This window comes from Macaca nemestrina, chromosome 9 (genome assembly GCF_043159975.1).
Source record: "Macaca nemestrina isolate mMacNem1 chromosome 9, mMacNem.hap1, whole genome shotgun sequence".
NCBI classification, from domain to species: Eukaryota; Metazoa; Chordata; class Mammalia; order Primates; family Cercopithecidae; genus Macaca; species Macaca nemestrina.
In genome coordinates, this window is record NC_092133.1 from 7,806,705 (window position 1) to 7,829,986 (window position 23,282).

At 39.8% G+C, this 23,282-nt stretch overlaps 1 protein-coding gene across 8 annotated transcripts in view; it reads right to left on the reverse strand.

The window, feature by feature from the left end:
* LOC105470417 (fibronectin type III and ankyrin repeat domains 1) overlaps positions 1-23,282 on the reverse strand; it is a 119,399-nt gene that overhangs the window by 74,032 nt on the left and 22,085 nt on the right. Inside the window, exon 1 of one of the 8 annotated variants that reach the window (XM_071068942.1) lies at positions 1,898-1,946. The exons of the other annotated variants lie outside the window; for them this stretch is intronic. The gene's annotated coding sequence lies outside the window, so the exon portion shown is untranslated. Of the gene's footprint in view, positions 1-1,897; positions 1,947-23,282 lie in introns of those variants that run through there. 8 annotated transcript variants of the gene reach the window in all.

Sequence of the window (23,282 nt, forward strand, 5' to 3'; positions counted from 1 at the left end):
TGAAATGCCCTGAAATCAATATTCTATCTTATTTCAAAAATTCTATACCTACAGAAAGATAAAATAGTGCAATGAATTAAAATGTTGCCACATTTGCTTTATTCTGATATACCATGTATCACATTTTTCATTGAACCATTTAAGTTACAAATATCATGCTTCTCTAAGTATTTTAGTATGCATATCCTAAGACAGTCTCCTATATAACCAAATACCATTACACTGAAAAGCTTGACTTAATATTATCGAATATGTAGTCCATATTCAAATTTCTCCCAATTATCCTTTTTATTTTTAGCTAGGTTTTTTCTGCAATCCATCAGATTCAATGAAGAATCATAAACTGCATTTAGCTGGTGTGTCTGTCTCCTCTATTCTAGAACAGACACCCATCTTTCATTGTCTTTCACATTCACATTTAAGAGTCCAGGCCAGTTGTTTTCTGGAATGTGCTACAATTTGTCTGATTGTATGTGCATAATTATTCAGATTAGACACTTTTAGCAAAAAGAATACATAGATGATACTGTATATTTTCCACTGCATGACATCAGGTGGCATGTGATGTTGGCATGTTTCATTATTAGTGATTCTAAGTTTGATGACTTGGTTACAGCGGAGTTTGCCAGATCTCTCCATTGCGAAGGTATTAACATTATCCTTTTTGATGCTCAAATGGTTCCAAATCTGGCTAGTGGGAGACCCTTCAAGCTGGTTCTGTATACTTTACCACTCCCTAGAGCTTTGGCAGGGGGTTGTTTTTTTTGAGTCTCCCAGGATGGTGTGCAATGGTGCAATCTCGGCTCACTGCAACCTCTGCCTCCAAGGTTCAAGCGAGTCTCCTGCCTCAGCCTCCCAAGTAGCTGGGACTACAGGCACCTGCCACCATGTCCGGCTAATTTTTGTATTTTTTAGTAGGGACAAGGTTTCACCATGTTGGCCAGGCTGCTCTTGAACTCCTGACCTCAAATGATCCACTCACCTCGGCCTCCCAAAGTGCTGGGATTACAGGTATAAACCACTGTGCCCAGCCACTCCTCAGAAATGTTTAAAGCACCTCTTTACTTTCCTGGTGCATTGGATATCCTAGGCTCACCTTGTAGTTTTCATGCCCCAATACCAGAATCATCCAATTTGCTAAGCCATTTCCCCTACTTCCTGTTAATGGGAAATATATTTAGCAACTGAGGTCTTGCACTAAGTGTGTTCGTTCCTACTGGGCAGTCATTGTTTCTAGACTTTTCAGTTGACAGGTTTTTGTGTTTTTTTTTTTTTTTTTTTTTTTGAGATGGAGTCTCACTCTGTCTCCCAGGCTGGAGTGCAGTGGCCCGATCTCAGCTCACTACAACCTCCGCCTCCCGGGTTCAAGCGATTCTCCTGCCTCAGCCTCCCGAGTAGCTGTGACTACAGGCGTCCGCCACCACTCTCGGCTAATTTTTTTGTATTTTTAGTAGAGTCGAGGTTTCACCATATTGGCCAGGCTGGTCCCGAATTCCTGACCTTGCGATTCGCCCACCTCAGCCTCCCAAAGTGCTGGGATTACAGGCGTGAGCCACCAGGCCGGTCGACAGTACTTTTTTTTAATCCTGAATTCACAGTACTTATTCCAGTTCAAATCCAACATGACTATATTATTTTAATCCTTCCATATTTACATATTCTTTCTTCCACAGTGAGAATTCTGTTTTCAAAAGCATCAATATAGCTTCTCAATTGTTCAATCCCAGAATACGCACAAAATAGTATGAAAACTACCAAGAGACTGAGGAAGGCTCAGTAGGCCTTTACGGTCTGTGTCTTTAGAATATATATACCCATAAATGTATGGAGTCTGAAAAATGTGTTTACAAGTTCGATGAATAGCTGTGTGCTTTGCTAATAAACTAGGTCTACTTACTTTTGTTTGTATTGTATTTCAGTTTTTTCCATCTTTGTAAACTTTAAGTTTTGAATCTGTAAAACATTAACATAGTTTACCAGCTAGCTACCTGTTAAACTTGTTAAAGTTACCTTTATAGGTAGCTTTAAGCCTCACTCCCTTACCTATCCCTTCCACCTTATTCCCACTTACCTCCTGTTGTGGGTATTTCAATTTCATTCATGTTTGATTTATTCTTTTGCTTATTTTTTGCAAAACATATATACTATAAATATACATATGCACAAAAGGTATATACATCATTCTAGCTATACCTTTTGCAGTTTTCATTTTATATATCATAGAAAATCACTCCCTATCAGTTCACTGAGATTGTTCTCCTTTTTTAATGTAGTTGCATGGTACTCCATTGTCGATACCATAGTTTATTCAATCAGACTCCTACGTATGGGAAATACCCTGAAATCTTAAAGCTTATACATGAAAAAAGTTGACAGAGGTCTTTCCAAATATGACAATTCTAAACACTTAATACCAAAAACAAGTTGTGAAGCAGAATCTTTTCAAAAATGTCTGTACTAAACTACAATCCAAATTAAAACCACAATGAGAAACTGCTTTCACAGGTACTACAAAGTCTACAATTAAAAGGATAGAAAATACCAAGTGTTAGCAAAGAGATGGAAGAGTGAGAACTCTCATACAATCATGCAATATATTAAAAAAAGAGCTTCCTTACACTGTGGGTGAGATTATAAGTCACGACTTTGAACAACTGTTTGGCAATATCTAGCCAAAGTCAGTCACACACATACCATATAACCTAACAATTCTACTCTTAGGGATATAGTCCACAGAAATACACACAGATGTTTACCAACAGACATGTACTAGAATGCTCACAGAGGTACTTTTTTTTTTTTTTTGAGGCGGAGTTTTGCTCGTTGTTGCCCAGGTTGGAGTGCGGTGGCGCGATCTTGGCTCACTGCAACCTCCGCCTCCCGGGTTCAAGTGATTCCCCTGCCTCAGCCTCCGGAGTAGCTGGGATTACAGGCATGGACCACCACACTTGGATAATTTTGTATTTAGTAGAGATGGGGTTTCTCCATGTTTGTCAGCCTGGTCTCGAACTGCGGACCTCAGGTGATCCGCCCACCTCAGCCTCCCAAACTGCTGGGATTACAGAAGCCACCACACCCGGCCTAGAGGTACTATTCATAATAGCCAAAACCAAGAAACTATACAAATGTTTATCAATACTGGGAATAAATACATGGTGCTATATTAATGGAATAGCAATGAGAAAGAAGGATCTTCAACTATCTACAACAATATGGATGAATCTTACGAACATAATGTTAGGGAAAATAAGTCAGATCCAAACAAGTACATACTATATACTTCTATTTACACAGAGTTCAAAAGCTGGCAAAACTAACCCATGCTGTTAGAAGTCAGGGCTGTGGTTGCCTTGGCAAGCATAGAGATTGAATCTGGAAAGGAAGAAGAGGAGGTAGTTCTGTGGTTGTGGCAATTTTCTGTTTCTTTAATTTATATTTTTGTTTTGAGATGGAGTCTCGCTCCAGTGGGTTAACTTTGTGAAAATTCAGCAAGCCATACACTTATGATATGTGCATTTTTCTGCATATCCTTTTTATTTCTATAAAAAGCTATGTTTTAAATTTCAGTTAAGGAATGAAAAAAAGGACAAAAATAAATCACTAAATTTACCTAAATACCTACAAACAAATGGAAAGACTATGATGGAAGTCAGGATTACTGTCTTAGATTCAAACGTGTCAAGCTATTAGCTCAAAATTATAGCCTTATGAAGTCTGGTGTTTGAGCTTTAAATTATATGTTGTGCACAGTTTTCTCTGATATTTCCTTCTGTCTTAATTAAGAACGTTCCTACATATATACTAACAAGTAAAACTGATGCTCCAGGAATATGCACCATGCTTTTCCTGTAGTTGAAAATCTACCATCAAACAGCCGGGCACAGTGGCTCACGCCTGTAATCCCAGAACTTTGGGAGGCCGAGACAGGGGGATCACGAGGTCAGGAGATCGAGACCATCCCGGCTAACACGGTGAAACCCCATCCCTACTAAAAATACAAAAAATTAGCTGGGAATGGTGGCGGGCGCCTATAGTCCCAGCTAGTCGGGTGGCTGAGGCAGGAGAATGGCATGAACCCGGGAGGCAGAGCTTGCAGTGAGCCGAGATCGCGCCACTGCACTCCAGCCAGGGTGACGAGTGAGACTCCATCTAAAAAGAAAAAAAGAAAATCTACCATCAAACGTGCTACTACCTACATAATGATGAATTCAGAGAAGGGAAAGAAAGTATGTAAACCTTTCCCCCACTAGTGGCCCTTATTAGCTTAAAAATATAATATACATATAATACAGCAAGAAATTTATGCAAGTCTAACATCTTTAGACTAAAGAAAAAAGTTTAATTACTATATCAATAGAAAGACTAAATTGTCTATTCTAGCCACTGAAGTTATTATAACAGAATTCTTACACAAAGGTAATATAACATGTAGCCAAAATATATAGGAGAAGATATTATAGAAATATTAGGCAATTAGTTAATAAATGTTATTTTCCAAATGTTATAGCATTTGTGACATTGGTCAGTTTTTTATATCTTTAATTATACTTTTTGGCATTCTAAAAGACAAATTTGTAATAAATTTTGTGTTTATAATCAGCATTCTTTTTCTTAAAGACAACTCCCCAAACTGCTTCAGAATCACAAAATCTTGATTTGCCCCAAATGAGACTGAAGTTCCCAAAAAGCCTTTAGTTTCTTACCACATCAAATATATATTAGATCATAACCCTGCTGTCTTATACCACCTGGCAACTAGGAAGTAAGAGACAAAATTAGTTTAAGGAAGTCATTCATGTATTCATTAATCGTATGTAAGGCTTCTGAATGTCAGGTGCCATGTAAAGCTACGAGGATACAACAGCGAGCTCAAGACGTGGCCCCTGCCTTCAGGAAGCCTATAGTTCCACAGGGCAGAGAGATAACAATCAGATAGTCCCCAGTTACAAACTGCTGTCAATGGGACAAAGAAATATTACAAAGATGACCACAAAGTAAAACAGAAAAATAGGCTGACTTTCCATGAAGGAATGAATGGGCGGATGCCCCAAGGCAGGGTGTCTCTATCAGAATAGGAGGAGACCTCTGGAGAAACAAGCAGAGGGATGAAGGCCAGCAGCTCTGCCCACACCCCCAGGCAGAAGAGATTGGGGCAGGGACAGCACAGCCTCCACCCTGCTGAACCGCAGCACCAAGCAGACCTGGGGAAGAAACAGCATGGTGCTGGGAACCACAGCTCAGCCAGGCCCATGGCGCCATCCTGTAGGGCAGGCACTTGAGCAGCAGCAACTGGCAATTCCAGCAAGACACTGTTGTCACCTGATGATTCAGAGTTGTGAGGACAGCCAGACTGGGATAGAATCCTGGTTCTGCCACATTCCAGCTGTCTTTCTCTTTGTGATTTGCAAACAAAAAAAAAAAGGTGGGGGGTGCAGGTGGTGGGAACTGAGTTGCTGCATGCTAGGCTGTTAGGTGCCCTGCACAGAGCTCAGTACGCAATGCTAAATAAATGGCAGCGGCTCTCATCATGGACCTCCCCTCCTCCTCCCTCCAGTCTGTTCTGTCTCTTCCACTTGGTTTGGGGACCAGCCAAACCAAGTGGAAGGACTGGAATTCTGCCCACAGCTCAGTCCCCACGACTAGCCAGACATGCTGGAGCCTTCATTTGCCTGCCCAACATTGCCACCTACCGCCCAAGGCTGGATTCCCTCAGAGCCACGCTCGGCTCAGCCCTCAGCCAGCGCTTTAAGGTAGACGCTGCCCCAAAACAGGCAGAATTATAACAACACATGTTTAGGGATATATTCATGAACAGTAAACTATAAAGAAAAGCCAAGTAATAAAATGCAAACTATCTTTCAATTATAAAAACAGTCTTCCTGCTGCATTAGAAGGGTCACTTTAGTAAAGAAATTAACATTTCAATTATGAAACTTTAAATACAGCACAATTTTAATATGTTTTTCTTCCACACCACATTATATTGAAATTAGCTATTTAACTGATTGTATGCACTTTAAGAGCAGGACTGTGTTTTATTATACTTATTTCCAAAACCAAACAAAATATAGACAAATCGACAAATCGACCAATGAAACTTGCAGATGCCAATAAAATGAGCCTCAATAAATTTAAGAAAATTGAAATTATATCAAGCACTCCCTCAGATGACAGTGGAATAAAACTGAAAATCAACTCCAAAAGGAACCTTCAAAACAAAGCAAATACAAGGAAGTTAAATAACCTGTTCCTGAATGAACATCAGGTCAAAAACGAAAACAAGATGGAAATTTTAAAATTCTTCAAACTGAATGACAATAATGACACAACCTATCAAAACCTCTCGGATACAGCAAAGGTGGTGCTAAGAGGCAAGTTCACAGCCCTGAACACCTACATCAAAAAGATTGAAAAAGTACAAACTGACATTCTAAGGTCACACCTCAAGGAACTAGAGAACCAAGCACAATCCAAACCCAAACCCAGCAGAAGAAAGGAAATTACCAAGATCAGAGCAGAACTAAATGAAATTGAAACACACAAAAAGACAAAACATAAATGAAACAAAAAGCTGATTCTTTGAAAAGATAAACAAAAGACCATTAGCAAGATTAACCAAGAAAAGAAGAGAGAATATCCAGATAACCTCATTAAGAAATGAAACAGGAGATATTACAACTGACAACAATGAAATACAAAAGTTCATTCAAGGCTACTGTGAACACCTTTACACACAAGTAGAAAACCTAGAAAAGACCGATAAATTCCTGGAAAAATACAACGCTCCTAGCTTAAATCAGGAAGAATTAGATACCCTGAACAGACCAATAACAAGCAGCAAGACTGAAATGGTAATTTAAAAATTAACAACAACAACAAAAAAAAAGTCTAGGACCAGACAGATTCACAGCAGAATTCTACCAGACGTTCAAAGAAGAATTGGTACCAACATCACCCTAATATCAAAACCAGGAAAGGGCATAACTGGAAAAGAAAACTACAGACCGATATCCTTGATGAACATAGATGCTAAAATCCTTAACAAAATACTAGCTAACCAAATCCAACAACATATCAAAAAGATAATCCACCATGATCAAGTGGATTTCATACCAGAGATGCAGGGATGGTTTAACATATGCAACTCAATAAATGTGATACACCACATAAAATTAAAAACAAAAATGACATGATCTCAATAGATGCAGAAAAGGCATTCAACAAAATCCAGCGTCACTTTATGATTAAAACTCTCAGCAAAAATGGTACACAGGGACATACCTCATGTAATAAAAGCCATCAATGACAAACCCACAGCCAATATAATACTGAATGGGGAAAAGTTGAAAGTACTCCCTCTGAGAACTAGAACAAGACAAGGATGCCCACTCTCACCACTCCTCAACACAGTACTGGAAGTCCTAGCCAGAGCTGCCAGACAAAAGAAAGAAAGGGAATCCAAATTGGTAAAAAGAAGTCAAACTGTCATTGTTTGCTGACAATATGGTTGTTTTCCTTGAAAACCCTAAAGGCTCCTCCACAAAGCTCCTAAGAACTGATAAAAGAATTCAGCAAGCTTTTCAGATACAAGATTAATGTACACAAATCAATGTACACAAATCAGTAGCTCTTCTATACACCAACAGTGACCAAGGGGAGAATCAAATCAAGAACTCAACCCCTTTTACAACAGCCGCAAAAAAACAAATACTTAGGAATATACCTAACCAAGGGGGCAAAATACCTCTACAAGGAAAACTACAAAACACTGCTGAAATAAATCATAGATGACACAAATGGAAACACATCCCATGCTCATGGATGGGTACAATCAATATTGTGAAAATGATACTGCCAAAAGCAATCTACAAATTCAACACAATCCCCGTCAAAATAGCACCATTATTCTTCACAGAATTAGAAAAAACAAATTCTAAAACTCAAAAGGAACCAAAAAAGAGCCCGCATAGCCAAAGCAAGACTAAGCAAAAAGAACAAATCTGGAGGCATCACACTACCTGATTTCAAACTATAAGGCCATAGTCACCAAAACAGCATGGTACTGGTATAAAAATAGGTACATAGAAACAATGAAACAGAATAGAGAAACCAAAAATAAGCCCAAATACTTACAGCCAACTGATCCTCGACAAACCAAACAAAAACAAAGTGGGGAAAGGACACCCTTTTCAACAAATGGTGCTGGGATAATTGGTTATCCACATGTAGGAGAATGAAGCTGGATCCTTACCTCTTACCTTATACAAAAATCAACTCAAGATGGATTAAGGACTTAAACCTAAGATCTGAAACTAAAAATTCTAGAAGATAACATTGGAAAACCCTATTCTAGACATTGGCTTAGCAAGGATTTCATGACCAAAAACCCAAAAGCAAATGCAATAAAAACAAAGAAATAGTTGGGACTTAACTAAACTAATGAGCTTTTGCATGGCAAAAGGAACAGTCAGCAAAGTAAACAGACAACACACAGAGTGGGAGAAAATCTTCACAATCTATACATCTGACAAAGGACTAATATCCAGAATCTATAACAAACTCAAATCAGTGAGAAAAAAACAATCCCATCAAAAAGTGGGCTAAGGATATGAATAGACAATTCTCAAAAGAAGATATACAAATGGTCAACACATATATGAAAAAATGCCCAACATCACTAACGATCAGAGAAATACAAATCAAAACCACAATGTAATATCACCCTACTCCTGCAAGAATGGCCATAATCAAAAAATCAAAAAACAGTAGATGCTGGTGTGGATGTGGTGAACAAGAAACACTTCTGCACTGCTGGCGGGAATGTACACTAGTACAACCACTATGGAAAACAGTGTGGAGATTCCTTAAACAACTAAAAGTAGAACTACCATTTGATCCAGCAATCCCACTACTGGGTATCTACCCAGAGGAAACGAAGTCATTATTCGAAAAAGATACTTGCACATGCATGTTTATAGCAGCACAGTTCACAATTTCAAAATTGTGGAACCAATCCAAATGCCCATCAATCAACAAGTAGACAAACTGTGGTACATTTATACCGTGGAATATTACTCAGTCATAAAAAGGAATGGATTAACAGCATTTGCAGTTACCTGGTGAGACTGGAGACTATTATTCTAAGTGAAGTAACTCAGGAATGGAAAACTAAACATTGTATGTTCTCACTGATATGTGGAGCTAAGCTATGAAGATGCAAAGGGATAAGAATGATACAATGGACTTTGGGGACTTGGGGGTAAGGGTGTGGAGGGGGCAAGGAATAAAAGACTACAGATAGGGTGCAGAGTATACTGTTCGGGTGATGAGTGCACCAAAATCTCACAAATCACCACTAAAGAACTTACTCATTTAACCAAATGCCACCTGTACCCCAATAACTTGTGGAAACATTTAAAAAAGGAACTTACAGAGGCCAAAAGCATGCCCATGTATATAGTACTTGATTTATAATAAAAGGCAACACTGAAGAACAATGAAGATGGGCCAGATGTGGTGGCTCCTACTTGCAATCCCAGAACTTCTGGAGGTCAAAGCAGGAGGATTGCTTGAGCCCAGGAAATCAAGATCAGCCTGGGAAACATGGCAAGACTTCATGTCTGCTTAAAAAAAAAAAAAAAAAAGCTGAGTGTGGCATGTGTGGCTGCTGTCCCAGCTGCTCAGGAGGCTGAGGTGGGAGGATTGCTTGAGCCAGGGAGGTTGAGGCTGCAGTGAGCCATGAGCCATGATCATGCCACTGCACTCCAGCTGGGATGACAGGACAAGACTCTGCTCAAAAGAAAAAAATGGTCATTTTAGGTCAAGCGCGGTGGCTCACACCTGTAATCTCAGCACTTTGAGAGGCCTAGGCAGGCAGATCACCTGAGGTCAGGAGTTCAAGGCCAACATGGTGAAACCCCATCTCTACTAAAAATACAACAATTAGCCGGGCACATGTAATCCCAGCTATTCGGGAGGCTGAGGCAGGAGAATCCCTTGAACCCAGGAGGCGGAGGTTGCCAGTGAGCCGAGATCATGCCACTGCACTCCAGCCTGGGTGACCCAGCAAGACCTCATCTCAAAAAAAAAAAGAAGAAAAGATGGTCATTTTAATAAACAGTGCCAAAGTCAACTGCATATCCCTGTGAAAAAGTTTCTACTTGGTACTGAGGCAGGAAAATAGGGTCTGGAGGCAGGCAACATCAGGCCAATTCACACTTCCACTATAACAGAAAATATCCTCTCCATAGGGCATATGCTGTAAATTACTTTGTAACTTTACTTCACCCTCTTCATTTACATAGAGTGTACCCGAAGTAGAGGGTAAACTCATAAAAACTCTAACAGGAACTTCAAGCCCTATGCTCAGGGCTGCTCCCATACTGTGGAGTGTAGTTTCATTTTCTACAAATTCCTTCCTTCCTTGCTTTGTGTGTTTTGTCCAATTCTCTGTTCAAGATGCCAAGAACCTGGACACCCTCCACTGTTAACAATACCATACATAAAAATCCCTTCCAGATAGATGATAGGCTACATATGAAAAGGCTTCTAGAAGATAACATAGAATTAGGTAAAAATTTTTATAAAGATGTTAGGGCTCAAAAAGATACCCCAAAATATGCAGCTGTAGACTTCAAACTGAGAGCACCTGGGAAGCAGCAAATACAGGAAGTGCTTTCTCCAAAGTTTCACGTATTTAAGAGAAGTTCCCCCAGGAGGAATGCTGCTGTCTGTCATAAACCCTGCCTTCCTTCCCAGGATCTACTTTAACCAGACTCCCACGGAAAGAGAGGAAACTAAAAGGTGTCCACACTCAGGGTACCACACCCAGACAGACTTTTCGCCTATTCTGAAGGCTGCGACCTGAGGGACCTTTTTCTGCATAAGATAGCCTTTGTTCCCAGTACAGTTCCTCCCCTCGCCCTCCCATAGCTTGTTGCCATTACCATCCAGGGGCCTTTAAGCTCCTGTTTCCTTCTGTAGCACAAATTGCCAGCTAAGCTTCAACCACCTGGCTCTTCTGTAAGTCTCGTATTTCGTGGACTCCTGTGCATAAGGACATAATCTGTATGCCATTGCTCCTGCTAATCTGGCTACTGTCAAGTTTATTACAGAGACTCAAATTATTGAACCTTCAGGGAAAAGACAAAGTTTAAAACTCCCCTGGCAACCAAAAACATTATCCATAAAGGAAAATACTGATAAACTGGACTATAGCAAAATTAATCATTTCTATTCAAATAAAGAAATCATTCAGAGAATACTGGGTAGAATATGACCAAATAACTTTGATCCAGAATATATTTAAGAATTCCTACAAATCAGTAATTTAAAAAAAGAAGGCAGGTAACCCAACAGAAAGCTAGGCAAGAGACCTGAGCAGGCCCTTTCCCAAAGAGAATAATTAAATGACCAATATTAAAACATGAGAAGATGCCCTTCCCTAGTTAGGCATTATGGAAATTCACGTGACAAACACCATGAGATACCACTACACATCTACCAGAAAGACTAGAAGTTTTTAAAAGCTGACACAATAGTAAGTATGTGGAAGTGTCAGAGGGGTTTGAAAAAGAGCAACTCCATCTTGAATAGGAGCTGGGAAAAACGAGGCTGAGACCTACTGGGCTGCATTCCCAGACAGTTACAGGCATTCTTAGTTACAGGATGAAACAGGAGGTCAGCACAAGGTACAGGTCATAAAGACCTTGATGATAAAACAGTTTGCAGCAAGGAAGCTGCCTAAAACCTACTAAAACCAAGATGGTGACAAGAGTGACCTCTGGTCATCCTCCCACTGCTACACTCCCACCAGCACCATGACAGTTTACAAATGCCATGGCAATGTCAGAAAGTTACCGTACATGGTCTAAAAAAAAAAAAAGGAGGCATGAATAATCCACCCCTTGTTTAGCCTATCATCTAGAAATAACCATAAGAATGGGTAACCATTCTTTTATTCTTCTATAGAGTAGCCATTCTTTTATTCTTCTACTTTCTTAATAAACTTGCTATCACTTTACTCTACGGACTCGCCCTAAATTCTTTCATGTGCCAGATCCAATAACCCTCTCTTGGAATCAGGATAAGGACCCCTTTCCTGTAACAGAAGGATGGGAAACAACTGGAACATTCATCCACAGCTGGCAGAGTGTAAACTGATATAGCCACTGAAAAGTTTTTAGCAATATCTCCTAAAACTGTACATATACTCTATAAAGCACTTGCACTCCCAGATATAGATCAAATTAAAGTACACACATGTTCACCAAAAGGTAAGTACAAGAAAGTTTAGGGCCGAGCGCAATGGCTTACGCCTGTAATCCCAGCACTTTGGGAGGCCGAGGCAGGCGGATCACCTGAGGTCAGGGGTTCAAAACCAGTCTGCCCAACATGGCAAAACCCCATCTCTCCCAGAACTTTGGGAGGCCGAGGCAGGTGGAACACAAGGTTAGGAGATCGAGACCATCCTTGCTAACACGGTGAAACCCCATCTCTACTAAAAATACAAAAAATTAGCTGGACATGGTGGCAGGTGCCTGCAGTCCCAGCTACACGGGAGGCTGAGGCAGGAGAATGGCGTGAACCCGGGAGGCGGAGCTTGCAGTGAGCGGAGATCGTGCCACTGCACTCCAGCCTGGGAGACAGAGCGAGACTCTATCTCAAAAAAAAACAAAAAACAAAAAACAAAAAAAAAACAACCATCTCTACTAAAAATAATTAGCCAGGTGTAGTGGTGGGCACCTGTAATCCCAGCTACTTGGGAGGCCGAGGCAGGGAGAATTGCTTGAACTCGAGAGGTGGAGGTTGTAGTGAGCCAAGATGGCACCATTGCACTCCAGCCTGGGTAACAAGAGCGAGACTCCATCTCAAGAAAAAAAAAAAAAAAAGTTTATAACGGCATTATTCATAATGGACCCAAGCTTGGAAGAACCCAAATGTCAGCCACCAGCAGAACAGATAAACATTTTGTGCAACATTAGTAAAACTGAATGCACACAACAATAAACGAACCACTGCAACACCATGGATATAGCTCACAAGACTAAAGCTGAGAAAAGCAGCCAAAAGATCCCATTTAGAAAGTAAATAATACGAAAACTAATCTATAGTGTAAAAGGTCAGAATAGGAGATACTTTTTGATATCTCAAATAGGTCAAAGCAGCAGGATTGCTTGAGCCCAGTAGATTGAGCTGGATGTGGCGTGTGTGCCTCCTGTCCCAGCTACTCAGGAGGCTGAGGTGGGAGGATCACTTGAGCCAGGGAGACTGAGGCTACAGTGAGCCATGATCATGCCACTGCACTCCAGCTGGGGTGACAGAGCAAGACTCTGTCTCAAAAGAAAAGATGGTCATTTTAGGCCAGGCACAGTGGCTCATGCCTGTAATCCCAGCACTTTGGGAGGCCAAGGCAGGCAGATCACCCTGCCTCGAGAGGAGTAAGAGTAGCAATTAGAAGGAAACAGAAGAGAGGCTTCTGGGTTGCTGGTCATATCCATTTCTTATGCGTTAACTACGTGAAAATTCATTGAGTTGTACGTTCATGATCTCCTTACCTGTATGCCTCTTATACCACAATAAAAAAAAAATTTTTAAGTATGAAACTAACACAACAGAGCTCGAAATGTGCAGAAATTGAGGGAGCTAGCCCAAGGAAACCATTACTAAACAGATAGGAAAAGATTTCGGGCAGAAAGAAAATGATCCCAAGTGGAAGATCTGGGATACAAGAAGAAATGAAGAGTAGGAAAAAGAAGACAGGTGAATATATGGATAAAACTAAACAAATATGAAACGTATAAAACAGAAGTAACGTCCCATGAAATATAAAAAGAAAAATGATCAACTATATCAAAACAACTTTGATGGATCACAAGATAATTATGCTGAAAAACTCAATCTCAAAATATTAGACAGTGTATGGTTTCATTTACATGTGTTCTTGAAAAAAAAGTTATAGAGATGAAGAACAGATTAGTGGTTTCCGGGGTTAGGGGGCAAGGAACGGGTTTGTGACTATAAAATGAGTAGCACAAGGGATCCATCCTTCTGATGGAACTGTTCTGTATCTTGACGATGGTGATGGTGGTTAGGTATCTAATCTGTGTACACGATAACATTTCATAGAACTAAATACACACAAAAAACTAAAAGTGCACAGAAAACTGGTGAAATCTGAATAAGGTAGTTATGCAGGATGTTACCATTGGGAGAAACTGAGTGAAGATTATATGGGATTTCTTTATATTATTTCTTAAAACCGCCTGTGAATCTACAATTATGTCAAAATAAAAACCTGAAAATATACTGTAGTAGCATAACTCAAGAGGAGTTTAATGCAATGAAAGTATTGTTAAGTTATCCTATCACCCAGGAGGAGGATGAATTTTAGACTTTCATAACTTAAATATGCACATTTAAATTAGCATGACAGTTACTAAAATAATATAAACAAAGACTAACTTAAAATGACTAGAGAAGAGAAAATATCCCATCAAATGAAAAGAAGGCAAGAAAGGAAAAAAAGAAACATAAGTAGGACAAATGGAAAGTTACAATGAAATGACACAAATACATATGCATGTACACACACACACCACTCACCATCTACACAGAATCCAAGTACGTCAGAATACAAATACATGCAAATGGACTAAGTAATCCAGTTAAAGATGGATAAATTGTTACTCATTCCATGCTATTTATAAGTCATATTTAAAAGACAAAGATATAGAATGATTTTAAAAGGTATTAAAATACATATCAGAGGAGCCGGCTTGGCGGCACATGCTTGTAATCCCAGTGACTTAGGAAGCAGAAGTGGGAGGATCACTTGAGACCAAGAGCTCAAGACCAGCCTGGGCAATATAGCCAAACTGTATCTCTAAAGAAATAAAAACAATTACTTGGCTGTGGTGGCACACACTACTCGCAAGATTGAGGTAGGAGGATCATTTCAGCCCAGGAGTTCAAGGCGGCAGGGAGCCACAGTCACGCCTGTGAAGAGCCCCTGCACTACAGCCTGGGCAGCATAGTGGGAAAAAATACACACACACACACACCCACACACGTGTGAAAGATACACAGTGCAAAGTCTAACCAAACTTACTATGCTATATCATAATGTTGAAAGTATACATAAAGGAAAACATTTCATTTTGATAAAAGTTCAAATTTAAAAAAAATATATATATATTTTTTGAATCACACTCACCCACATACAGCCTCAAAAACCACAAGTTGACAGATGAGGAGACAGACAAATCCATACTTCTAGTGGGATATTTATTTCTCAGTAAATAAAGTATAAAAATAATTAGGGAGGATGAAGATTTAAAATTATGAAAAAAATAGATTCAATGCACATATACAGAACATGAGATTTAACTGCAGAAATAGAGTTCCCTTCAAGAAAATGTGGACAAGTTCAAAAATTAACCATATAGTCCAGTGTTAAAAACAAGTAACAAATTTCAAAGAAAGTGGAACAATACAGATCACAATTTCTGGTAACAACATAATTAAGATAAAGTAGAAAATAAAAGGCTAACTAGAAAAGCCACAATTTTAGAAACTTTCTAAAAGTATACTTTTAAATAGCCCATAGCTCAAAGATAAAATAAGGCAAATTCATCATCAGTTCTACATATTAAAAACGGTAGGATATAGTTAAATCCATTCATACAGGGAAATTTATAGTTTTGTTTTTGTTTTTGTTTTTGTTTTTGTTTTTGAGATGGGGTCTCATTCTGTCACCCAGGGTGGAGTGCAGTGGCATGATCTTGGCTTACTACCCTCCACCTCCTGGGCTCAAGTGAGCCTCCCAAGTAGCTGGGACCACAGGCTCGCACCACCACGCCTGGCTAATTTTTGTGTGTTTGGTAGAGATAAAGTTTCACCATGTTGTCCAGGCTGGGGAAATTTATAGTCTTAAATGAGACCATTAGAAAAGGAACTTGGAAAAAACACCAACAGACTGGACACAGTGGCTCACGCCTGTAATCCCAGAACTTTGGGAGACAGAGGCGGGTGGATCACGAGGTCAAGAGATTGAGACCATCCTGCCCAAGATGGTAAAACTCCATCTCTACTAAAAATACAAAAACTAGCTGGGCATGGTGGCACACACCTGTAGTCCCAGCTACTCAGGAGGCTGAGGCAGGAGAATTGCTTGAACCCGGGAGCCAGAGGTTGCAGTGAGCCGAGATTGTGCCACTGCACTCCAGCCTGGTGAAAGAGCGAGACTATGTCTCAAAAAAAAAAAAAAAAAAAAAAAAAAATCAACAAATGAAGCGTCAATAATCAGAAAAAGAACAAGTTAAATTAAAAGAAAAAGGAAAAACATAACAGAAACAAAATACAAAAGAAACACCCAATAGACTCAGCCAAGCTAAAACTTGGGGGTTTTTTGGTTTTGAGATAGGGTCTCATTCTGTTCCCTGAGCTGGAGTGTAGTGGCTCAGTCACAGCTCACTACAGCCTCCCCCTTCCAGGCTCAAGTGATCCTCCTGCCTTCACCTCCCAAAGTGCTGGATTACAGGTATGAGCCACCATGCCCTGCTAAAACCTGGTTCTTTAAAATTACATTATAAAATTCACAGACCTTTAGCAAGATTTGTCAAGAAAAAGCAGTCAAAAAACAATCTTGCACAGGAGGACTGTACCACACATAGAAAGACTTTGAAAGGAAGTCATAACTGGCAGGCCAAGAACGATGGCTCGTACCTGTAATCCCAGCACTTTGGGAGACCGGAGTGGGAGGAAAGCTCAAGTTCAGGAGTTTGAGACCAGCCTGGGCAACATGGCAAAACCCCATCTCTACCAAAAATACAAAAATTAGCTACTTGGGAGGCTGAAGCAAGAGGGTGGCTTGAGCCTGGGAGGTGGAGGCTGCAGTGAGCTGTGATTGCACCACTTCACTCCACCCTGGGCAACAGAGTGAGGCCCTGTCTCAAATTCATAATATACAATTATGAATAACTTTCTGCCAACAGACTTTAAAGCACAGATGAAAAACCTTCTTTTTGAGACAAGGTCTCACTCCGTCACCCAGGATGGAGTGCAGTGGCACAATCACAGCTCACTGCAGCCTCGACCTCCCAGGCTCAAACGATCCTCCCACCTCAGCCTCCCAAGTAGCTCACACTACAGGCACCCACCACCATACCAAGCTAATTTTTTTGTAGAGATAGAGTCTCACTATATTGCCCAGGCTGGTCTTGAACTCCTGGAGTCAAGTGGTCCTACCACCTCAGCCTCCCAAAGTGCTGGGATTACAGGCATGAGCCACCATACCTGGTGAGATGAATTTCTAGGGAAAAAAAAAACATCAAAATTGACTCAAAAAGTAGAAAAAAATCTTATATACATTAAATATATTGAATCAGTACTGAAAAAACTTCCCATAAAGAAATTTCCAGGCCCAAATGCCTTCACCAAAAAGTTCCATGAAACATACAAAAAAAAGAAAAAACAAAAAAACTCTGCCACTAACACAAACAGAATAAAAAATGAAGCCTCCCCAGTTCATTTTACAAGGTTAAGATAAAAATAACCTTGATATCAAAACCCAACAAGGCAAGTGCAAGAAAAAATATTTACAGGCCATCATTATTCAACATGGATGAGAAATTATTTTTAAGATGTATTGGCCAGGTGCGGTGGTCATGCATATAATCCTAGCACTTTGGGAGGCCCAAGTGAGAGGATGACCTGAGTTCAGGAGTTTGAGACCAGCCTGGGCAACAAGGCAAAACCCTGTCTTTACAAAAAATACAAAAATTAGCTGGACATGGCAGCACACCTATAGACCCAGCTATTCGGGAGGCTGAGGTGGGAGGATTGCTTGAGCCTAGCAGGCTGAGGCTACAGTGATCCCTGATCACACCACTGTGCTCCAGCCTGGGCAACAGAGTGAGACCCTGTCTCAAAACAACTAAAACAACAACAAGATGTATTGACAACCTGTGATGCTGGCCAAGATGGCGCATGCATGCTATGGTCTGTTGTTTCTACTGATCACAATTTGAAACTCTGGACAAAATATAAATAGCAATGACCCAAGTACTCTGAAAAGTAACCAGTAGACAGGTTGAGAAACGTCAAAACCTGAAGAATTATCGGTATGGCAGTGGTGAGAGATCATATTCTGGGTCATAAAACAAACCCTAGAATTAAATAATTAAAATTCAGTGAATTATGTTCTCTGATGACAGAATTAAACTAGGAATCTAGAACATTTCTAGAACATCCCCAAATATGCGAAGTTAAATGGCGTACTTCTAAATGGCCCACAGTTCAAAGAGAGTATCTTAAGAAAAATTGGAAAACAGTTCGAACTGAATAAATATGACATCAACTTATCAAAATATGTGCTTAGAGGGCAATTTATAGCACTAAATTATATGAGAAATGAAGTATCAAATCAATAATGTAAGCATCTACTTTAAGTAAAAAAAAGAACCAAATAAACTCAAATCAAGCATAAGACAAACTAAATATATAAAACTAAATCAGTAATATTTAAACAAAAACAATAAAGGAAAAAAATTCAATGAAATCCAAAGTTGGTTCTTTGCAGGGGGTGGTAGGAGGTAGAAATCAAATGAGTAAGCCTCTAGCAGAATGACAAAGGAAGAGAAAACACATATTACCAATACCAGAAATCAAAGGAATATTATTACAAACCCTGTAGACACTAGAAGGCTAATAATGGATACTACAGAAACAAAACACAAACACAACTATATGCTTCTAAATTCTACAAATTATGTGAAATAGATCAATTCCTTGAAACTGGAAAACTACAAAAACTCAAGAAGAAACAGACAGCTTGAATATCCCTACATTTATTAAAGAAACTGAAGTGGGGCAGCACTTAGGAAGACAATGTGGCAGGTTCTGATAAAGTCAAACACGTGGACCACGAGACTCGGCAATCCTACTCCTAGGTGTTTGCACAAGTGAAATGAAAATCTATGCTCAGACAAAAAGCACTTTGTGAATTCCAATCCACTTATAACTTACCAAAAAGTGAAAATAGTCTGTGTTCCCCCAAAGACAAACCAATAAGCAAACCATGTAGTATTTATACAATGGATTACTATTTGGCAATAAAAAGGAATAACTGTTGATACCGTACACGAAAGTAGCCAGACTCAAAAGGCTACATCCTGAACGATTCCATTTATATAAAATTCTGAAAAAAAGCAATGCTAGAGGAACACAGATCAGTGATTGCCAGAAGTTTACAATGGAAGGTTTTACTATAAAGGGCAAGGTAATTTTTGGAGTGATCATATAATTTTGTCATCTACCAAAAACATAATATATGGGCAGATAAGTAAAGTTCACAGACGGGAAAGTTCAATATTGTAAAGGTCTCCCAGAAAAGACCTATCAATTTAATCCCAATGGAAACTCCAGTTTTGTGAAGGCCGCTAAGTCAACTCTAAAATGGCCAAGAATAGACAAGATCAAGGGAGAGGAAGCACGGAGGTGGACACAAATATTTTCTGATTGATGAGTGAAATCATTAGAAGTCCAGCAAAAATACAAGTGGGCCAGAATTTCTAAAGCACCACAAAAGAACACTAGTTAGTAGTGCATATAAGTATCTCCCAAATTTGTTGTAAACATAGGCCTTTAAAAAATATTAGAAACTGATATTTAAAGAGAGAGAAACTCATATGAAACCTTTTAAAAAACAAATTCTAATCAAGGGCCTCACCTAATTTCATAAAATGTTGTGTAGAATCAACCATTGCAGCAAACGATGCGCTGCCCTGGGATGTGAGGATCCCAGTGGTCTCTCTGGGTCAACAGCAGCTACAGCGGCTGAGCCCAAACTGTGATACATTATCTATGATCATTGTATTTATATCAATGCTACCCATAAATCACAGAGAAGCAGAAATGTTTATGTGGCCTCTTGCCAAAAACAATCACTTGCACTTGTTTCTAGGACTACTCCAGAAGACAGTATTAGAAGTTTTTCAATTTAGAAAAACATTTTCAGCAAAGAAAAAAATCTCTGTAAATTTCCTGCTTAACCAATCTAGTGAATTGTGATGAACTATATAAATTCATTTAGCCACCTTATGAAAGACTAAGTCCAAAGTCACATCTAACTTCTCTAGAAGAGCTAATGTATTATTTATAATCACAGTTGGGAAAGACTCAAAGGCCAGAAATGTCAAGGTTTGGTCTATATCCTAAGTCCAGGGAAAGAAAAAAAAAAAAGCAACATGTACAGGCCAAATGATTGCCAATTTCTTCTGCCTGTGTCATCTTTCTTCACTATAGCCTGAAATTACATTTCATGTTTGACAATTCTCAGCAAGGAGACAAAACAAGCTTATGAGTAAATTAACAGAAAGCAGAGCCACAGAGAGCACGAGAGGCAGGGGTTATCTCCCAAGTCCAAGTTCGACCTCTGTATTAGACAGGGCCTCAGTGTCCTTGAACCGCAAGGAATTAATATTGATTGTAGCATTAGGAAAACCTATCTTCCACTCATCATGAAAAGTCACAGTCGTTTTATTTAAAGACTCCAGAATTATTATAGGCAGAAACAAATAAGGTTACCCACCTGTTTGGTGAAACCAGGAATCAGGAATGAGTATGCCCAAGACAATTAATCCAAAAGTAAAATCACCTAGAGATTTGCAGCTGCTTAAAAAGCCCAGAAAGCAGCGCCAAATGAGAAAATAATCAAATTCGGTGGAAAAACTCACTTGAAGGTATCACGGTCAGCTGGGGTTCCACCCGTGTGATGCACTTCAAATCCTGTGTATCCCACAAAGACTTGCTCCTTTCTAAAGGTTATGGTTCACGGTCAACAGAATAGCAGCAACCACCACGAGCCTGAGGGCTGGCTACTCTTTAGTTTTCTACCCCATTCAAAGAAATGATCCTTTCCCTCATTCCTAAAGATCTCCCGGGTCCATTAGAAAAAAAGGAGCAGCCAGATACAGTGGCTCATAGCCTGTAATCCCAGCACTTTGAGGGGCCAAGGTGGGAGGATCACCTGAGGTCTAGAGTTCAAGACCAGCCTGGCCAACATGGTGAAATCCCGTCTCTACTAAAAATACAAAAATCAGCCGGGTGTGGTGGTGTGTGCCTGTAGTCCCAGCTACTAGGGAGGCTGAGGCAGGAGAATCGCTTGAACCCGGGAGCGGAGGTTGCAGTGAGCCAAGATCATGCCACTGCACTCCAGCCTGTGGGACACAGCAAGATCCCGGGGGGTTGCGGGGGAAGCATTCTGACCTCCAGGAACTGTTTTACTAGTGTTGGTTTCTATTTTACATTAAACACTTCCCCAGGCCAATGCACTAGCAGTTAGCTCCTTACTGAATATTATCTGTAGCAAACAGTAGCTGACTCCTAGCTCTCTTCAGTGAACTTGAATGTATAGAATTCTCATGACTTCTATTTCATCTTGAAACCCAGAGACTCCTTCCCTTTCCTAGTGATTTACTTTTCAATTATGTGTAGACTGAACCAGTCCCAGCCGTCTTTAGTTGGTCTCTATTCAAACATTGTACTTTTGTTTCTTGATTACATCTTCGATTATTTTAGTTATTTCTGAGATTCTTCCCTGTAATTTCTCCCAACTATCTAGGGTATAAAGAGTGCATGAACAACATTATAAAGGCTGTAAGACTTCAAATAAATAACTAATCTTTCTGAACCTCAGTTTCTTATCTGTGAACCAGGAATATTTACTGAACAAAGTTGTTCTAAGGATTGGTGAAATGTATGTAAAGCACTTAGCATTTAATAGGTGATCAAACGGTAAATGGTGCTTATAAAATGTTTTTATCATGGTAAAGTATATATAACTTACTTAAGATTTTTTTTTTTCTTGGGATAGAGGCTCGCTCTGTCACCAGGCTGGAGTGCAGTAGTGGCACAATCTCAGCTCACTGCAACTTCCACCTCCCAGGTTCAAGGATTCTCCTGCCTCAGCCTCCCAAGTAACTGGGATTACAGGTGCCCACCACCACGCCCAGCTAATTTTTGTATTTTTAGTAGAGATGGGGTTTCACCATGTTGGCCAGGATGGTCTTGATCTTTTGACTTCGTGATCCATCTGCCTCAGCCTCCCAAAGTGCTGGGATTACAGGCATGAGCCACCAATGCCCAGCCTGATTTTAACCATTTTAAGTGTATTGGCATTAAGTACATTCACATGGTTGTACAACCATCCCCACCATCCATCTCCAGAACATTTTCATCATCCCCAAGTAAAACTCTGTACCCAGTAAGTAGTAAGTCCTCATTCCTCTCTACCCCAGCCTCTGGCAACCACCAAACTACTTTTTTTTCTGACAGGGTCTTACTCTATCCACCAGGCTGGAGTACAGTGGCATGATCATAGCCCACTGAAAGCTTGAACTCCTAGATTTGAGTGATCCAACCCGCCTCAGCCTCCCCAGTAGTTGGAACTACAGGTATGCGTCACCACACCTGACTTTTTTTTTTAAAGCAGAGATGAGGTCTCACTATGTTGTCTAGCCTGGTCTTGAACTCTTGGGCTGAAGTGATCCTCCCTCCTTAACCTTCCAAGATGTTGGGATTACAGGAATGAGCCACTGAGCCTGACCACCATTCTACTTTGTTTCTATGAATTTTACTGGAATCATATGTAAAGGAAGAAAAATATTTTTCCTCCACCCTTCTTAATTTCTTGGCTGGGGCTCTTGTACCAAAAGATTAACAAGAGAAAAGCATCCACATTTACTTAATATAAGTTTTACATGACACAGGAAAAATTGACTTTTTTTCTGGAAGTAACTTGATGTAACTAGGAGCCTTTGTAAGGAAATAAAGACCTGAAGAAACAGTTAAACATATGTCTTTGTATATTAGGTTTGTCAAAAGACTAAATTACAACAAATTAGGTTTCATATTATCAGAAGACTACAACAAATTTAAAGATTTAATTGGCTTTTATTCATGATTCATGAATCTGGGTGCCTTCCACTCTACAAAAGAGAATGAGAGCTCCCACTGGGCAATAACAGAACCACAGGTTTTATAAGGTGGGAACAAGGTAACAGAATAGAAAAACCTGATTGGTTAACATCAAGTTACTTTGGTTATTTCTTTTGTAATGGTTAAAGCAGAGGGGACTTCCTTCTTCTGCTGATTCTAGTAGACTGGAATCTCATGTTTTCAGGAAAAACTGGTCTGTTTGGGGATCTGCTTCCTTAAAGTTTCAGTTTGATGACACAGCATTTAGCATAAGTAACTCCATTTTGGTTTGGTGTGATCTGTTG